At 42.0% G+C, this 20,786-nt stretch overlaps 1 protein-coding gene across 2 annotated transcripts in view; it reads left to right on the top strand.

Moving 5' to 3' along the window:
• LOC139556528 (leucine-rich repeat and fibronectin type-III domain-containing protein 2-like) overlaps window positions 1-20,786 on the top strand; it is a 246,877-nt gene that overhangs the window by 179,943 nt on the left and 46,148 nt on the right. The gene's annotated exons all lie outside the window — the stretch shown is intronic.

The following is a 20,786-nucleotide window of genomic DNA, read 5'->3' on the forward strand; positions in this document are numbered from 1 at the left end:
GACCTTAAGAGTGGAAGAGAAGCTCCAGAATGCAGCCAGGGCCCTCCAGCAGCCTCCAAAAACTGGAAGTCGATCATTCCCTGTCGAGAGAGGAGATACAAAGTATATTTCAGCCAAAGGCCTGCTTCTATCTATGTTGTAAACACAGCCTCTTGTGAAATGGTGAGCTGCTGTCTGATGAAGAGGAACAGATATATCTAGAAAAAATATTTGATTTTTTGAGTGCATTTGAAATACCCAGCATGCAATACGAATTGTCTTGATCATATGAAGAAGTAACTCTATTGACCATTTAGCCAATTTATTGAAAGCTAGCCAATGGCACAGTTTGACTAGCCTAGCCAGCTACTGTAAATGTAAATTTGTCAGTGAACTACATTTTTTTATCACGTTTTGGCATGATTATATTTAACTAGCTGCATGCTTAAATAGACATTCAATCATATACTTTGCATTAAAACCCAAATAACAGCATGTTGATAGAAAGGTGTGTGTTTGTCATGTACAGTACCAGTCATACTTTTGGACACACCTACTCATTCAAGGGCTTTTCTTTATTTTGACTATTTTCTACATTGTAGAATAATACTGAAGACATCACAACAAAGAAAAACACATATGGAATCATGTAGTAACCAAAAAAGTGTTAAACAAATCATATTTGATATTTGAGATTCTTCAAAGCACCAACCTTTGCCTTGATAACGGCTTTGCACACTCTTGGCATTCTCTCAACCAACTTCATAAGGAACGCTTTTCCAACAGTCTTGAAGGAGTTCCCACATATGCTGAGCACTTGTTGGTTGCTTTTCTTTCACTCTGTGGAGGAATCCCAAACCATCTCAATTAGATTGAGGTCAGTGATTGTGGAGGCCAGGTCATTTGATGCAGCACTCCATCACACTCCTTCTTGGTGGTTTATTTTGGGTCATTGTCATGTTGAAAAACAAATGATAGTCCCACTAAGTGCAAACCAGAAGGGATGGTGTACGCTGCAGAATGCTGTGGTAGCCATGCTGGTTAAGTGTGCCTTGAATTCTAAATAAATCACAGGCAGTGTCACCAGAAAAGCACCCCCACACTATCAGACCTCCTCCACCATGCTTCACGGTGGAAACCACGCATGTGGAGATCATTTATTCACCTACACTGCGTCTGACAAAGCCACGGCGGTTGGTACCAAAGATCTCAAATTTGGACTCATTAGACCAAAGGACAGATTCCACCGGTCTAATGTCCATTGCGCATGTTTCTTGGTCCAAGCAAGTCTCTTCTTCTTATTGGTCTCCTTTAGTAGTGGTTTCTTTGCAGCAATTTGACAATGAAGGACTGATTCGCGCAGTCTCCTCTGAACAGTTGATGTTGAGATGTGTCTGTAATTGTACTCTGTGAATCATTTATTTGGGCTTCAATTTCGGAGGTGCAGTTAACTCTAATGAACTTATCCTCTGCAGCAGAGGTAACTTTGGGTCTTCCTTTCCTGTGGTGGTCCTCATGAGAGACCGTGTCATCATAGCGCATGACGGTTTTTGCAACTGCACTTGAAGAAACTTTCAAAGTTCTTGAAATGTTCCGTATTGACTGAACTTTATGTCTTAAAGTAATGATGGACTGTAGTTTCTCTATGATTATTTCAGCTGTTATTTCCATAATATGGACTTGATATTTTACCAAATAGGGCTATCTTCTGTATACCAGCCCTACCTTGTCACAACACCAATAAAATTTTAACAAGGCACACCTGTTAATTGAAATGCATTCCAGGTGACTACGTCATGAAGCCGGTTGAGAGAATGCCAAGTGTCCAAAGCTGTCATCAAGGCAAAGGGTGGCTACTTTGAAGAATCTCAAATATAAAATATATTTTGATTTGTTTAACACTTTTTTGGTGACTACATGATTTCATGTGTTATTTCATAGTTTTGATGTCTTCACTGTTATTCTACAATGCAGAAAATAGTCAAAATAAAGAAAAGCCCTTGAATGAGTAGGTGTGTCCAAACTTTTGACTGATACTGTATGCTAGAATGGAGGTTTCAAAAAACAAAACAGCTATATATGCATATTAGCCAATACATGTGGCATAGCTTGCACTTATAGCACACCTCGCTATACATCTTCTCTAAAAACAGTTGTACAATGTGCTCTGCAATAAGATAAGCAGTTTGATTTCTAAACCAGATGAGTTCTCAAATAGCAGCTGCCCAATACCATGGTGGACCGACATAACGTTGGATGCATTGGAATATAATGTATGGATAATGATAAAGAGTCTGTAGGATTATAGAAACAGCAGTTGGGAAATGAATGTCCGAGTTTCAAATACTGAATGCTCAGTGAATATGAGTATATTTAGTATATTAACTTTCCTACTAACCTTATAAAAGTTGACGGTCCCAAAATCTTGCCAATCCATTAATTATTCTACTATGACTGACATGTTTGACATGTTTCCCATAATGTACGTTTCATGCATATACATTCCAACAAAGAACACCATCACAAATAGTGTTTCACAGAGACAAATAGCAAGTCAGGTGTCTCAGGCAGTATTTGAAGTATCTAAATATAGTTTAACTTATCAATGTATATCAGGTGTCGTGGAAGGCACAATGTTACAATGTTGCAGTCCATAAATGAGAGCTTTACCATCTATGCCAGGGATGGGCAACTTTGATGGGGGTGGGGGCCACAAAAAAAACAGAAGTCATAATGAGGGGCTGTAGTTGCTCGCAGGCCTGCGTACCCACATTTATACCCCCCCCTCACACACACACACTGCGAGCAAGACATTTTAGAGGACATCTTTTTTTTCTTGTGCAATTCTAAACATTTTGCCATGCGGTGTATAGAAAATGTTGCTATTTTATAACTCATTTCAAGCAATTCCACAAATGTTGCTATTGGGTGGAGAGAAATGTTTGCAGTTTTGAATATAATATCTGAGTGAGACTGACTAACAAAATCAATGTGGGCCCCTCGGCCGGTACTTCGACCATGATAATAAGTTTAGATACCTGGCCGCTAAATTAACTTAGAAATCTAAAAAATGTTAGCTGACATGGGCTAATTGACTGACTATCAGTGACTGACATAAAAAAAAGGTGCAATACAAATTGATCTCTGATGGAGACTGTCGAACGGTCATCAATGCATGCTTCAGTATTGCCCCTTTTCTTTAGGAGAATGTGTGTGCCCTGGCCCCATAGGCATATCGAAAGGATCCCACCCTGGTCACCAATGTAGCTGACCGAGAGAGACAAGTCCCTTAGAAGAATGCAGTCTAAATATTGTGTGGTCCAGAGACGAGAACTATCATCTTTGGCATAAGCCTGGGCTCCTGACAGGGACTTGTTAAACTAATTCTACATTGAATTTAGTCTTTGAGATGCTCAAAAAAGCATGTGCATCTGTAGTTGGTGTTTCTTCAACTTTCAAATGCACTAGGCTGTGTAAGACAAAACCAACAAAGAAAAGACAACAGGCAAATGCATTTGGTCCCAATGTCTAAATACTGATGGCAGGGCTAGTTCAAACTGCAGCAGGATGGTTCTCCTCACAGGTGAGTGAATCAGCCATGATTGGTTAATAGCACTGTGTTTGAGCTCTGAGAGCAGGACACATGAGAGTTGAATAGACCACGTGAGACAAAAGTGAGAGACAAGAATGAGTAACAAAAATAATCAGAGAAAAGGAATGTAGTTTGTGAGCTAGAAAATTAACATCCTAACGGACTCCGGCAGGGTGTTCTGCAATCATCCTACTCCAACTATTAATGTGGTATTTTACATTTTTCAGTATGAATTAAATGTATGGGTTCTGCCCTGAAGACTGTATTCGATTTAGACTACATGTCATATAGATTTTTGTTGACTTAAATTATTACATGGAATAAACAACTCCCGGAATGACATGCTAGCTAGTGATAAAGCTATTTGCTCCAGGTCTACTTTTTGCAACTAGCTAGCTCACTAGCAAGCTTGCTAAATTACTAAGGTTGCTGTGTTATAAGTTGTGAGGCATTTTATAGCTTGCATTGATGGTATCATGTTTCCATAACTAAATAGTTAGATTGGAAAAAGCTAAAAGACTTACCTGATAGCAATTTGTCAGACGGAGATCTCTCTTGAGATTTGTCACCAGCTGTCTATATAAGGTGATTGGCAACGTGATCAGCAGAGATATTATCAAATCTTATTTGTCACATGCGCCGAATACAACAGGTGTAGACCTTACAGTGAAATGCTTAGTTACAAGCCCTAATCAACATTGCAGTTAAATATATATATAAAAAAACGTTTAAAAATAATAATAAGGAATACAAGTAACAAATAATTAAATAGCAGCAGTAAAATAACAATAGCGAGGCTATATACAGGACGTACCGGAACAGAGTCAACATGCGGGAGCACCGGTTAGTTGAGGTAATTGAGATAATATATACATTTAGGTAGAGTTATTAAAGAAACTAAAGTGACTATGCATAGATAATAACAGAGAGTAGCAGCAGCGTGAAAGGGGGGGGGGGGGGGGGCAATGCAAATAGTCTGCGTAGCCATTTGATTAGATGTTCAGGAGTCTTGTGGCTTGGGGGTAAACACTGTTTAGAAGCATCTTGGACCTAGAATTGGCGCTCCAGTACCGCTTGCCATGTGGTAGCAGAGAGAACAGTCTATGACTAAGGTGGCTGGAGTCTGACAATTTTTAGGGTCTTCCTCTGACACCGCCTGGTATAGAGGTCCTGGATGGCAGGAAACTTGGCCCCAGTGATGTATTGGGCCATACGCACTACCTTCTGTAGTGCTTTGCAGTCGGAGGCCGAGCAGTTGCCATACCAGGCAGTGATGCAACCAGTCAGGATGCTCTCGATTAACCTTTTGAGGATCTGAGGACCCATGCCAAATCTTTTCCGTCTCCTGAGGGGAAATAGGTTTTGTCGTGCACTCTTCACAACTGTGCTTGGACCACGTTAGTTTGTTGGCGATGTGGACACCAACAAACTTGAAGCTCTCAACCTGCTCAACTACAGTCCTGTCGATGAGAATGGTGGCGTGCTCAGTCCTCCTTTTCCTGTATTCCATAATCATCTCCTTTGTCTTGATCACGTTGAGGGAGAGGTTGCTATCCTGGCACCACACGGTCAGGTCTCTGACCTCTTCCCTACAGGCTGTCTCTTGGTTGTCGGTGATCAGGCCTACCACTGTTGTGTCATCGGCAAACTTAATGATGGTGTTGGAGTCATGCCTGGCCATACATGAGTGAACAGGGAGTACGCGAGAGGACTGAGCACGTACCCCTAATGGGCCCCCAGTGTTGAGGATCAGCGTGGCGGATGTATTCTTACCTACCCTTACCACCCGGGGGCGGCCCATCAGGAAGTCCAGGATCCAGTTGCAGAGGGAGGTGTTTGGTCCCAGGGTCCTTAGCTTAGTGATGAGCTTTGATGGCACTATGGTGTTGAACGCTGAGCTGTAGTCAATGAATAGCATTCTCACATAGGTGTTCCTTTTGTCCAGGTGGGAAAGGGCAGTGTGGAGTGCAATAGAGATTGCATCATCTGTGGATCTATTAGGGCTGTTGGTGTGAGCCATGACCAGCATTTCAAAGCACTTCATGGCTACAAACGTGAGTGCTATGGGTCAGTAGTCATTTAGGCAGGTTACCTTGGTGTTCTTGGACACAAGGACTATGGTGGTCTCCTTGAAACAAGTTGGTAATACAGACTCAGACAGGGAGAGGTTGAAATTGTCAGTGAAGACACTTGCCAATTGGTCAGCGCATGCTCGCAGTACACGTCCTGGTAATCCGTCTGGCCCTGCGTCCTTGTGAATGTTGACCTGTTTAAAGGTCTTACTCACATCGGCTATGGAGAGCGTGATCACAGTCTTCCGGAACAGCTGATGCTCTCATGCATGTTTCTGTGTTGCTTGCCTCGAAGCAAGCACAGAAGTAATTTGGCTCGTCTGGAAGGCTCGTGTCACTTGGCAGCTCTCGGCTGTGCTGTCCTTTGTAGTATGTAATAGTTTGCAAGACCTGCAACATCCGATGAGCGTCGGAGCCGGTGTCGTACGATTCGATCTTAGTCCTGTATTGACGTTTTGACTGTTTGTTGGTCCGTCGGAGGGCATAGCGGGATTTCTTATAAGCTTCCAGGTTAGAGTCCCGCTCCTTGAAAGTGGCAGCTCTACCCTTTAGCTCAGTGCGTATGTTGCCTGTAATCCATGGCTTCTGGTTGGGGTGTGTACATACAGTCACTGTGGGGACGACGTGACCAATGCACTTATTGATGAAGCCAGTGACTGATGTGGTGTACTCCTCAATGCCATCGGAGGAATCCCGGAACTTATTCCAGACAGTGCTAGCGAATTAGTCCTGTAGTTTAGCATCTGCTTCATCTGACCACTTTTTTACAGACCAAGTCACTGGTGCTTCCTGCTTTAATATTAGCTTGTAAGCAGGAATCAGGAGGATAGAATTATGGTCAGATTTGCCAAATGGAGGGCGAGGGAGAGCTTTGTACATGTCTCTGTGTGTGGAGTAAATGTTGTCTAGAGTTTTTTTCCCCCTGGATGCACATTTAACATGCTGGTGGAAATTTGGTAGAACGAATTTAAGTTTCCCTGAAATAAATTCCCCGGCCACTAGGAGCACCACCTCTGGATGAGTATTTTCCTGTTTGCTTATGGCCGTATACAGCTCATTGAGTGCGGTCTTAGTGCCAGCATCGGCCTGTGGTGGTATGTAGACAGCTACGAAAAATACAGATGAAAACTCTCTAGGTAGATAGTGTGGTCTAAAGCTTATTATGAGATACTCTACCTTAGGTGAGCAAAACCTTGAGACTTCCTTAGATATCGTGCACCAGCTGTTGTTTACAAATATACATAGATTGCCCTTGTCTTACCAGAGGCTGCTGTTCTATCCTGCTTATACAGTGTCAAACTCTGCAGCTGTATGATGTTCATGTCATCGTTCAGCCACGACTCGGTGAAACATAAGATATTACAGTTTTTAATGTCCCGTTGGTAGTTTAATCTTGCTCATTGGTCTTCAATTTTATTTTCCAATGATTGCATGTTTGCCAATAGAACGGATGGCAGTGGGGATTTACTTGCTCGCCTACAAATTCTCATAAGGCAGCACGACCTCCGCCCCCTTATTTCCGTCTTCTCTTCACGCAAATGACAGGAATTTGGGCCTGTTCCCGGGAAAGCGGTATATCCTTCAAGTCTGACTCGTCGGAGTCGTTAAAGGAAAAATCTTCTTCCAGTTCGTGGTGAGTAATCGGTGTTCTGATGTCCAGAAGTTATTTTCGGTCATAAGAGATTATGTACAAAACAAGTCAAAAAAGAAGTTACAACAAGGCAAAAAACAATGGCTGGTACACAAGTTGTGATTGGTTTACAGTTTAGTACTCGGCTGCATGTGCCTGTCCAGCTAGTGAACATTATAGTATGTATTTTGAAAAAAATTGCAAGAATTTACATTGCCAACAAACGGAAATGTGTTCAGAATAAATAAATATACAGAATATGTAAAAACCAGCTCCTCCCTAGACAGAGATTGATCATCTCGAAAACTAAAGCAGATAGCTTGCTATGTATGGCCCACCACCTAGGGAAATATGTTGAAGATTTAAACATGTCTCTTGCCTTGCTAGTCAACTACAAAGCCAGAGGTCTTCAAAAGTATTGTGCCCCTCCCTACTGCACATGTCTTGCCAGAACGATTTGTTTCATTTCCACAGAAAAACATGAATAAATGTTTTTATTATGCATTTTTATCTCTTCAAGTAAATAGAAAACAGCGGGAGGAATCTCAATCTCAAACCCTAATTTCGTTACCCTAAACATTAAAGTAAAATCTGGTGCTGCTGAATCAAAGTTGTCCAATTGTTGTTACTTTATAAAAGTAAAGAAAAAGTCTTATTGCTTGAGTAAAATACTATTTTGCTATATCTTTTTGACAGCAATACTTTTTGTCTGTTTTTGAAATGGGCTGTTTCCTGGCTTCTGTTGTGAACACAGCTGGAGTTGCCTAGATCCATGGTGTGAGAAGGAGGCACATCCTCCACCTCTCTGACCCAGCCACCACAGGTAGCCCTGCTTTATGTTGCTCAGTAATGCTTCCTCTAGATGGAGAGGATGATAAGATTCGACCTCTAGATGTGAATGCGGATACTGTTACTTTTGATAATGAAAAGTAACAGAGGGGCAGTATATGGGGGTATTCTCAATGGCAGCCATTTTTTATCTGCCATAGCCTAATGCCAACTATGCCTAGCTGTGTCCTGTGTTTTTCATGCAGACCAAATCCATCAACCAACGATGGGGGTAAAAACAATGTAGTGGACCATGCTGTAGGGGAGGATACATGTTTCAGTCTTGTTTTATTACACCTGTCTTGTCGCCAGTGAAAGGTGATATGTCCTCTTATTCTGAGTCGGGCAGGGTGGAAAGAGGCGATGAAGGATGTTGGAATCCCCATATATCCGTGAAATGATATACAGTGCACGGAGGAATCCGTAGAATTTCATGGGCATTTCTAATATTGATACACTCTGCTTCAGTGGAAACTCTTTGTGGAGCCAGAGAGAGGGGCAGTGACTGAGAAAGTAAAGTACATAAAATCCTCTCCTGCAGAAAATCCTCTCCTGTTAAAGCGATCCGCAATTCATTCCAATTAAACATCCCCCGTCCCTTTAAAATAAAAATGTTAACGATTGCTTCAAAAGATTTTTCAGAGGGTAAAAGTGAATACCCTAAAACATCATATAATGTACATAAAATCTATTTACGTGCACAGATTGTGGGATTTTTGGCTATTTGCCTTTAGACTGAAAATCCACTTTCAGGGAAAGAAAAGTACAGAGTTAGAATATTTTATTTTATTTTTTTTATATTTTTTTTGCCTTTAGAATATATAATTCAAGTAATAACTCCTAAACAATAATGACTTAGCTAAAGCCTTGCATAATCCAACAATAATAGATTTGACCACAGTGTGTTTGTTGACTTAAATTATTACTTGTAATATACAACTCCTTGTCCCGGAATGACATGCAGCTAGTGATCAAGCTATCTGCTCCAGATCTACTTGATCTACTTACATTTCTAAGGTTGCTGTGTTCTAAATTGGGAGTCATTTTATAGCTTGCATTGATGGTGTCATGTTTCTATAACTAAATAGTTTGATTAGAAATAACTTAAAACTAACCTGATAACAATTTGTCAGACGGAGATCTCTCTTGAGATGTCACCAGCTGTCTAGATAATATGATTGGCAACGTGATCAGTAGAGATAGTACCATGGCTGGTACAAAAGTTATGATTGGTTTACAGTTTAGTACCCGGCTGCGTTAGCCTGTCCAGCTAGTGAACATTAAAGTATATATTTTGAAAAAAAAGCCTTGCCACTGTCCCAGTAGCCTGTTTCTGGTCTCAGGTTAAGGAATGGATGAAAAACATAACATGGATCTAAAATTTAACTTAGAAATAGCATTGTTGGGAGATCTGGAGAGACCTGGTCAGTCAATTACTAATACTCTTAGTAAAATGATTTATCTTCAACTTGCAGTCTGTGGATTCTATTAGATTAGACAGATTTAAATTGTATGTTAAACATCACAGCATAGTTGAAAGATATATGGCTGGTAGAAATCTGAAGAGGGTGGCCAGCAGAGATAAGTGGGGTGAGCTGAGGATTGAGGATTGAAATGTGGAACTGGAGACAAGCGGGAGTGAAGTTGCTGGGCGAGGGATAGAATGACAGTCAAAGATAAAAGTAAAAAATTAAGTAAAAATAAACAACAAAAAAAGTATGTTTGAATGACACTGAGGGGACCGCTGTTACATCCAATACCTTTTTGCTGGAGGCATACACACACAATCGCATTTAAACGCACACGTGCACACACACGTGCACACACACGGACACACGTGTAAATAGTGCCACACATGCACTCCAACGCATACAGTTAGCCTTGCTGTTTTGATTTTTGTTTTCCTTGATGTCTTTAGTTTTTTCATTGTTGTTTTCTGTTGTTGTTTTTCTCTTTCGTTCATTTTGTTGGTTGTTGGCGCATTGGTGGACGGGCAATACTCGAACAAATGGTCTATTGATTCTGTATCCTCACAGCAAAATCTGCAGAGCTGCGATGCCCCAAATATTCAACATTGTGTTGGTGGCAAGAATTCTGTACAATAATTTTAGTTGAAAATAAACAAAGTCTTGAATCGTGTATCGCCTATATCAACTGTGCCATGAGGTACATCAAAAATGTCTTCCCAGCTTTTTGCACTCTGTATGACACGGATGTCAACATCCTCAAATTAAACTGGTATACTTTCCTATTTATGCTATTTTTTGTTTTGATCCTTTATATTGGGCAGACAGACCAATGTCCTACCTCCTCCTGCGGCCACTTGCCTTCTCCATTTTTTGGGGTAATGCTGTAATCAATTGGATTGAATGATTTATTACATAATTGCAGACCTATTTCAAAGACTATTGAAGATGTTTTCTTATCGTGATGATGAAATCAGGGGATTGCTAGTAGTTGGGCTTAAATCACAGACCATTGTTTTGCAATGATGGTCTACGAAAGTCTCAACAGCACTCTCTGCGGTAGCACCATGGTGTAGCCAGAGGTCAGCTAGTTTTCATCCTCCTGTGGGTACATTGTCTTCAATATTAAACCTAGGAGTTTCATGGTTCTCACACCCTTCCATAGCCTTACACAGTAATTATGCCAACTTCCAGAGGATGATCTCCAACCTATTAGAGATCTTGCAGCATGGACAGACATGTTTTACACTAAATCAAAGGATCAGAGAATGAATCTAGTACTGAAAGCATAAGCTACAGCTGACTAGCACTGCAGTGCTTACAATGTGGTGAGTAGTTGACTCAAAGAGACAGAGACAATAGTTAAATAAATGTCTTCAAAAATGAAGGAGAAGCAAGAGAGAGTGAGAGAGAGAGAGAGCTAGCTACAGTGCATTCTAGAGGAAAGTATTCAGACCGCTTGACTTTTTCGACGTTTTGTTACAGCCTTATTCCAAAATGTATTAAATTATTTATTTTCCTCATCAATCTACACGCAATACCCCATCATGACAAAGCAACAACAAAATATATATATATATTTTTTTGCAAATGTATTAAAAATATGTATTAAAAAACGGAAAAAAAGTATTTACATAAGTATTCAGACCCTATGTTATGAGACTCGGAATTGAGCTCAGGTGCATCCTGTTTCCATTGATCATCCTTGAGATGTTTCCTCAACTTGATTGGAGTCCACCTGTGGGGAAATTCAATTGACTGGACGTCATTTGGAAAAGTACACACCTGTCTATGTTAGGTCCCACAATTGACAGTGCATGTCAGAGCAAAAACCAAGCCCTGAGGCTGAAGGAATTTTCCGAAAGAGCTCTGAGACTGGATTGTGTCGAGGCACAGATCTAGAGAAGGGTACCAAAACAATTGCAGCATTGAATTCTCCAAGAACACAGTGGCCTTCATCAGTCTTAAATTTAAGAAGTTTGTAACCACCAAGACTCTTCCTAGAGCTGGCCACCCGGCCACACTGAGCAATCATGGGAGAAGGGCCTTGGTCAGGGAGGTGACCAAGAACACGTTGGTCACTCTGACAGAACTCTAGAGTTCCTCTGTGGAGATGAGCGAACCTTCCAGAAGGACAACCATCTCTGCAGCACTCCACCAATCAGGCCTTTATGGTAGAGTGCCAGACAGAAGCCACTCCTCAGGAAAAGGCACATGACCGCCCGCATGGAGATTGCCAAAAGTCACCTAAAGGAAACAAGATTCTCTGGTCCGATGAAACCAAGATTGAACTCTTTGCCTGAATGCCAAGCTTCACATCTGGAGTACACCTGGCACCATCCCTACGGTGAAGCATGGCGGTGGCAGCATCATGCTGTGGGGATGTTTTTCTGCGGCAGTGACTGGAAGACTAGTCAGGATCGAGGGAAAAATGAACAGATCAAAGTACAGAGAGATCCTTGATGAAAGCCTGCTTCAGAGCTCTCAGGACCTTAGACTGGGGTGAAGGTTCACCTTCCAACAAGACAACGACCCTAAGCACACAGCCAAGACAACACAGGAGTGGCTTTGGGACAAGTCTCTGAATGTCCTTGTGTGGCCCAGCAAGAGCCCGGACATGAACCTGATCTAACATCTCTGGAGGGACCTGAAAATAGCTGTGCAGCGGGGATGGAGCTTGAGAGGATATGTAGAGAAGAATGGGATAACCTCTCCAAATACAAGTGTGCCAAGTTTGTAGCGTCATACCCAAGACTTGAGGCTGTAATCGCTGCCAAAGGTGCTTCAACAAAATAATGAGCAAAGGGTCTGAATTCTTATGTAAGTGTTATATATATATATATATGTTTTTTTTTTTTTTGCAAAAATATCTACAAACCAGTTTTTCTTTTGTCATTATGGGGTGTTGTATGTAGATTGATGAAGACAAAAAAAACTATTTAATCCATTTTAAAATAAACCTGTAACGAAATGTGGAAAAGGTTAAGAGGTTTGCATACTCTCCGAATGCATTGTATATTTCGTTGTATTTTCACTTTCACTTACTTAGCTAAACGCAGCTAGCTAGTTTAGGCTACTCAAACACCTGGCTCAAACAGAGAGGGATGCTATGTTAGCTACATTTACATTTACATTTAAGTCATTTAGCAGACGCTCTTATCCAGAGCGACTTACAAATTGGAAAGTTCATACATATTCATCCTGGTCCCCCCGTGGGGAATGAACCCACAACCCTGGCGTTGCAAGCGCCATGCTCTACCAACTGAGCTACACGGGACCATAGCTGGCTATGGCTATCCAACACTGGAACTCTTCCAAGTCAAGGTAAGCTTTTGGTTTTATGAATGTATTGCCACAGGTGTAAAAACTAATCTGCCTCTTGTAAACTGTACTGCATAATTGTAGTGGGTTTACTAACGCGTTACTTCTAGTAGCTACGTTAACTATGACGTTAGCTAATATGGTGACGATGTAGGCTGTATGTAGCGGTTATGGTTTGAAGGTTTGGCTTGCAAAGCTTTGGTCACAGACAGTGGTTATGTTGTGCAATGAAGTCCACAAGCAAAGGTAAAAGGTGAGAGGAGGAGAGCATGTAGATGCAAGAAGGAATTATACAATGAGAAAAGTGATCATGCTGTTTGTATGTGGCTGCTAAGAAAGTGAACCGTGACGGGGATAAACATACCTGAATTTGTCCAATAGAAACTTTCGTTCTTCAGCAGTGCGGTCAACAGTCAAATCCACTGTAAAGTTCCAGTCCCCCCTAAAACCATACACCCCTCTTGGTCACACTGTCTTAAGGTTTCCTTTATTTTAGCAAATACAGCAATACGCTCTGTACCCTCATTAGGAGCATATACAATAAATAAAAAACTAACAAAAAAACCATAACATCCGCCATGACCAACAAAACCTGACCCTTGACAATCTCTGTTGTAGATACCACAGTCACCACTAAGACTGAGGAAAGCAAAATTGCCACCACAGCATTGAAATTAGCACCATGACTGAATAAATGCTGCCCCTCCCACCACATACCCCAGTCAACCCCGTTAGCCTCATCACTATGTGTCTCCTGTAGAAAAACTACATTAAAATTAAGCCTTTTCTGTTTTATTACTTCTAATACCCAAGCCCTCTTATTCCTGTCCCTTCCCCCATTAATATTGAGATAACCTACCCTTAGTACCTCCATATAGAAAAGAGAAAGGAAAAGCATAACAAACCACAGAGAAACCAGACTAAGAGAAAAAAAACTGAGGGATGATCATCATAATTGTTTTAATTTTCTTTTAACCTTACCACGTTTCCCACTACCTTTTGCTGCCGTGACAGCAGTAACACATTCCCTCAAGTGAGAACGCTTCTTCACAATCAACTGGTCCAACCCCACCGTCTTCTGTAAAACCACAGCTGACCTCACAAACTCAACATCCCAAAAATCTGCCAATTTCAGATTTCCCAAAAGTCTGATCCAAAAACCCATTTACCTCCTCTAGATTGTAAATTGAGTCGTCGCCAGCTGCTATCATTTCGAAAGAGATATCCATATCCTTCTCCTGATTTTCCTCAACTGAGGCCACAGACCCCTGACTCCCCTCAGCCACATCCCTCTCAACACTCCCCACTTGCACCCCATCACTCGTACTGGGCATCTCCTCTACTAGCTGGGAGTCTAGCTCCACATGAACCCCCTCACCAGTCTGAGGAAATGTCTCCCCAGATCCGTCCTTACCTCCTACAACAATATTTTTATGCTGCACATCACACGCTATGTTCCCCTCTGGTACAAGCTGCAACTCCATACCCTCAACACGGACAACTTGTTCCTCAGCAAAAGGTGCTTGTGGCTGCTCTACCACTGTCGGCCCACCTCTCCCTACATCAGTAGGCCCAGGCGTTACGAGGACCACCTGCGCCCCTCCCTCCAACTTCTCCCTTTTCGGGCAAGCATGTTGCTTATGGCCAACATCCCCACACTCAAAACACCGTTGACTACCCATACTAGCATAAGCCATATATAGTCCGTTGTCATACTTGACTTTAAACTATAACTGCATAGTCTGCTCCGGTGAGTCCAAAAACATGAACGTCTGTCACCGAAACGACATAACCTGTTTCAACGCCGGGTGTTTGAAACCCAACGGGACAACCTTAATTAAACTCACAAACTTCCCAAACTGCAATAACTCGCCCTCCAATAGCTCATTGGGAATAAAACGGCAGTACTTTCGAAATCGTTACCCTTGTTGACGGAGAGAAAAGCGGCGTAACTTGAATAAACATACCTTTAAGAAGTACACCATGCTCAACCATCCGATCAACAAGATGCTCTTCTTTAAGAAAAACCACCACCGCTTTATTCATCCGCGAAGCATAAGAAACATTTTCATAGCCTACCTTCTCTCCTACGGCGACCAGAAACTCCTCCACCGTGACAGTAGCTTCAGTAATACACCTAGAGCCGTGCCGAAGTGACAGGGACGGCGTCCCCATGTGGGTCGTCATCCCTGCCAAAGCCAGGGCAATTCCAACAAGAAAAACAATATACTTAATTCTACCATAAACAAATAAATTAAATAAACAATAACCTTAATCATGCATAGAAAAAGGAAAACCACCAAGAAAAGGAAACAAGAAGGGAAACACAGGCAACAACTCCAGACAACACTCGCACTCGCTCATACAATTCCCAGCATGCACCAACCACTCCCAGCATGCAGAGAGAGAATTTCTTTGGCAGAGCAATAGCAGCAGTCATGGCTCCTTAGAGCTACCATATGGACACTGTCGGCTGTCATCTCTGGCTTTACACACACTTTCACAGAATAAAAGGGAGGGTGCATCCAGCTCGGTGTCATACACACGCTGACACACAATGAGATACACTGACACATATGCGTGCATATGTGTGCATGCAAACACACATACGCGCTTGTATTAGTCAAACACGTGTTCACCACTGACTACGTCTGATAACATATTTCACTTTAAATTCAGATCGCAAAGATATTCTACATTAATCAGAATAAATGTAATCAGCCTTATCATTGCTGTTCAAAGGAGATATGTCATCGCCGGGTATCCTTGGGGGAATCCCCCAAACTGTCGAGAAAATATGGACGTCAATGTAACCCATTGTCATCAGCAATATTAACAACCGTCTCGCTCTCCCCAACAGTGGAGGAAAACTTTTATTCTAAAAGACACTGTGTATTTTTCCATCTTAAAGGGACCCATTTTTCCCAGTTTGTTCCTCTGCGAGCCTCTGTGAGGTGCCTGGTGTTCATCCAAAAGGATTAGTTATTTGATGCCGACAGCCAGTGCGTAGGTTTTTGCTGCAATGTTCTGGAGAGTTGTGCTGTTGTGGAGAGTGTAGCGCTCGGGCCTGTATGGGAAGGCAGAGCTCCTCTGTAATCCTTCCTTCCATCTTAATGCCAGCAGTGGGACTCTGTGTCCAACCGGCGGAGGAATACTGTGGGAGAGCAAGGGAATCAACACTAGCTGTGGTGGAGAAAGCATTCAAATGGAACAAAAAAACAGACCCACCCGATTTCTGTTTTGTGTGGGCACACACTACATAAAAAAAAAAACATTTTGGGGGTCATTTAGCATTTGCTAATCCAGAGCGATTATAGTGAAGTGCCTTCCTCAAGGGCACATTGACAGATTTTTCACCTATTCGGCTAGGGGATTCAAACCAGCCACCCTTTGGCTACTGGCCCAATGCTCTAAACCACTAGGCTACATGCCGTCCACAGGCGCACACACATGCATGTTCTCTCTGTTACCGCACGCCAAGTCTTAACAGCTTCTACCCCCAAGCCATAAGACTGCTAAATAGTTAGTTATGTAGCTATCTGGACTATCTGCATTGACCCTTTTTGCACAACCTTTTTTTTCTCCTCTGTTACATTCCCCAGTTTCTGTGTTGTGGTTTTGTATGTATGTGTGTTCCCCCAAGCAGCTGATTGGTCGGCCCCCATTGCTAATTGGAGCGCTGACCACGCCCCCTCGTCAGGATACAGCTGTATCCCATTAGACTCCTTCTTCCAACTATATAAGCCAGTGTTCTGTTCTGTTCAGGAGAGAGCTGAGGGTGATATCCTGTGTTGGTTGTTTCTCAGATAGAGCTGATGGTTATGTTCTGTGATTGTTGCTGAGGGTGATAATTGGTGTTAGTTGTTTCTTAGAAAGAGCTTATTGTTATATCTTGTATTGATTGTGGCTCAGAGAGAGATTCTTGTATGTCCTGTGTTGGTTTTTGCTGAGAGATTTTTGTTAAGTACTTTGTAGCCGCTGCTTTTAAGATATGTGTGTCCCCATAGGAGGCAGTGTTTTTGATTATTGAAATTGTTTACTTATGTTTGTATTCTGTTTTGTTCCCAGGGGGGAAGGGACCTAGGGAGTGCTTAGGCAAGAGGCCTGCAGGCATACATAACCTGTAGTATTCACTGTCTATGCACACTAGGTAAGACCTGGGTGGACCACCCCCTGTATTTTGGTTAGCGCACTAGGTGGTGCTAAGTTAAGTGGGTAGGCAGGTAAGGTAGGAGAGGGGGCTTTGATATTTACTTTCTTTGCTTTGGTTCCTCTTCCTAGACGCGTACGTAACATCATCAATTTCATGGTATCCGTACAGACTCGGGAGAGCCATGCATCTTCTGAAACACAACCCAGCCAAGATGCGCTGCTTCTTGACACAACGCCCACTTAACCCGGAAGCCAGCTGCACCTCTCACCTGGCGACCGTGTTGGCATGCATTGCGCCCAGCCCGCCACAGGAGTTGCAAGTGCGCAACGGGACAGGAACCTCCCTGCCGGCCAAACCCTCCCCTAACCCCGGACGACGCTAGGCCAATTGTGCGCCGCCCCATTGGTCTCCCAGTCGCAGCCGACTGCGTCACAGCCTGGACACCAACCAGATTCTCTTTTGCCACAGCTAGCACTGCGTTGCAGTGCCTTAGACCACTGCGCCACTCGGGAGGCCCTGGACCAACTTTTGTTTGACTCATCGCTACTGTTTACGATCTGTCACTTTATCCATAGTTACAGTGTATGTACATACAGTATCTACCCCAATTACATCGTACCACTGCACATCGACTGGTATCCCATGTATATAGCCAAATTATCGTTACTCATTGTGTATTTATTCCTTTTGTTATTATTTTTTTATTATTTATTTTCTTATCTCTGCATTGTTAGGAACAGCCCTTAAGTAAGCATTTCACTGTTAGTCCACGCCACACAAATACAATTTGATTTGATGTACACAGAAAAACATGCACATGTGCATAGACATACATAAATGCATGTAGGCACACACACACTCAAACTAAGCAGTTTTAACTGTTGGGGATTGCCTAAATGACATACCCAAATCTAACTGCCTGTAGCTCAGGATATGCATATTCTTGGTACCATTTGAAAGTAAATACTTTGACGTTTGTGGAAATGTGAATTGAGTGTAGGAGAATATAACACAATAGATCTGGTAGAAGAGAATACAAAGAAAATAAAAAAATCTACCACCATCTTTGAAATGCAACAAAGGTCCCACTTCCAGCCATCATTCTGGTTGTAATTCCGATGGTGTTCACAAGATGGCAGCAGTGTATGTGCAAAGTTTCAGACGGATAACTTGAAGCGAGCAACATGACTTTTAGTGTGAAGTTACCAGGTACATTTGGGAAAATCGTGAAGGAGCCATTTGCATTCATATTACATTTTTCTGCAAGAATATCATCAAATCCTCATACTTAGACTTTGATTTTCCAGTATTAGTAGCCATATAAGTTCAGCATTTGCAAAACAAACAGTTTTCATAACTTCATAACTCTGAATATTCTTATACTTTTTGTCCAGAAGGAAAAGCCATGCTACCGCAAAAGGTTAGAGCCTACATTTTGCGACCGAGACAGGGTTTTCGGATACTCCCATAAAGCCCAGCTCATTGGCTATCTAGCTAGCTTTGTTTGATCCCAATTGGTGCTTATTTGACAAAGATAGAGTTGATCAAATGAAGTCCGGCTGCGTCATCGGCGTGCCATGAAAGCGTCGCTCTCTGACCAAATTTCGTGTCCTATAGGATATACGACACAGCTAATGATATAGTGAAGTCTGGTTACATTCTAAGATCTCAGAGGAATGCATACAAACATGAATTGACCGGTTGAAACAATGTTTTGGGTTAGATTTTAACAAATTCCTTTCTTTGCAAATTGAACGAGTGGAAATACAAAATCGATTGTGCATGCTATATGGACCTTTTTAGGATATGAAAAAGGATTTTATCTAACAAAACGACACTTCATGTTATCTCTGGGACCCTTTGGATGATAAATCAGAGCAAGATTTCAGAATGTAAGTACACATTTCACCTTCACAGGTGAATTTATAAAACCTATCGCGGTGAAAAACGTGTTTTGTTGTTGGGAGCTCTCCTCAAACAATAGCATGGCATTTCTTTGCAGTAATAGCTACTGTAAATTGGACAGTATTAACAAGAATTTAAGCTTTTAGCCGATATAAGACACTCATATGAACCGACATTTGTTGTTTCTCTAAAATCTGCGATGTTGACATAAGGCTCTGCATTGATTACGACTGTCCCTAACAAGTTTTTAAGTAGGCCTATTTCTTCTTCTGAACTTCTTTTCTAATACAAGGTGCATTGATAATGCATTGAAGTTGTGTGCGAGTGTGTGAGTGTGTCCACCCTGAGCACAGGCAATGTGCAGAGGCTTTTGTGTGTGTATGTGTGTGGGCGTGGGTATGTGCATGTGTGCGTGTGTGTGCAGAGTGGACTGAGAGTGACTAAGACCAACCTGTACATAAATCCGAGACACTCCATTTAGTATGATATGTTACATTTTGTACGGTATGTATTAATTGTGTATCTCCATCATCCATTTCGTATGATACTGTATGTAATTAATCACAATTCGTATGATATGTTACGAATTTGCTAAATGTCCAATATGTTACAAATTTGCTCAAATGTATAATATGTTACAAATTACTCAAAGTATGTTGTGGCTAACATTAGCTAGGTGGCTAGGTGGCTAATACTAGGGTTAGGGTTAAGGTGAAGATTGGAGTTAGGGTTAGGGGAAGGGTTAGCTAAAATGGTTAGGGTTAGGGGAAGGGTTAGCTAAAATGGTTAGGGTTAGGGGAAGGGTTAGCTAAAATGGTTAGGGTTAGGGGAAGGGTTAGCTAAAATGGTTAGGGTTAGGGGAAGGGTTAGCTAACATGCTAAGTAGTTGCAAAGTAGCTAAAAATAGTTGAAAAGTTGCTAGGTAGCTAAAATGCAAAAGTTTACATAATGAGATTCGTACACACAACCTTTGCATTGCTAGATCTTCACATTATACACCTACCCATCCAGTCCAAGCAACAAACCAACCCCCCTCCTTAAATTTTTTTGTAACCTTCTGTCTTATAGAACCATATGAACGTAATATACACTATACATACAAAAGTGTGTGGACACCCTTTCAAATTAATAGATTTGGCTATTTCAGCCACACCCGTTGCTGACAGGTGTATAAAATTGAGCACACAGCCATGCATTCTCCATAGACACACATTGGCAGTAGAATGACCTTACTGAAGAGCTCAGTGACTTTCAATGTGACACTAATAGGATGCCACCTTTTCAACAGCTCAGTTCATCAAATTTATGCCCTGCTAGAGCTGCCCCGGTCAACTGTAAGTGCTGTTATTGTGAAGTTGAAACATCTAGGAACAACAACGGCAAGCTCACAGAACTCGAATGCCAAGTGCTGAAGCGTGTAGCACGTAAAAATTGTCTGTCCTCGGTTGCAACACTCACTAACAAGTTCCAAACTGCCTCTGGAAGCAACATCAGAACAATAACTGTTCATCGGGATCTTCATGAAATGGGTTTCCATGGTCGAGCAGCCACACACAAGCCAAAGATCACCATGCCCAATGCCAAGCATTGGCTGGAGTGACGTAAAGCTCGCTGCCATTGGTTTCTGGTGCAGTGGAAACGCGTTCTTGGGAGTGATGAATCCTGCTTCACCATCTGTCAGTCCGACGGACAAATCTGGGTTTGCAGATGCCAGGAGAACGCTACCTGCCCCAATACATAGTGCCAACTGTAAAGTTCGGTGGAGGAGGAATAGGCTGTTTTTCATGGTTCAGGTTTTTTATGGTTCAGGCTTCTTAGTTCCAGTGAAGGGAAATCTAAC

This window comes from Salvelinus alpinus, chromosome 27 (genome assembly GCF_045679555.1).
Source record: "Salvelinus alpinus chromosome 27, SLU_Salpinus.1, whole genome shotgun sequence".
Lineage (NCBI taxonomy): Eukaryota > Metazoa > Chordata > Actinopteri > Salmoniformes > Salmonidae > Salvelinus > Salvelinus alpinus.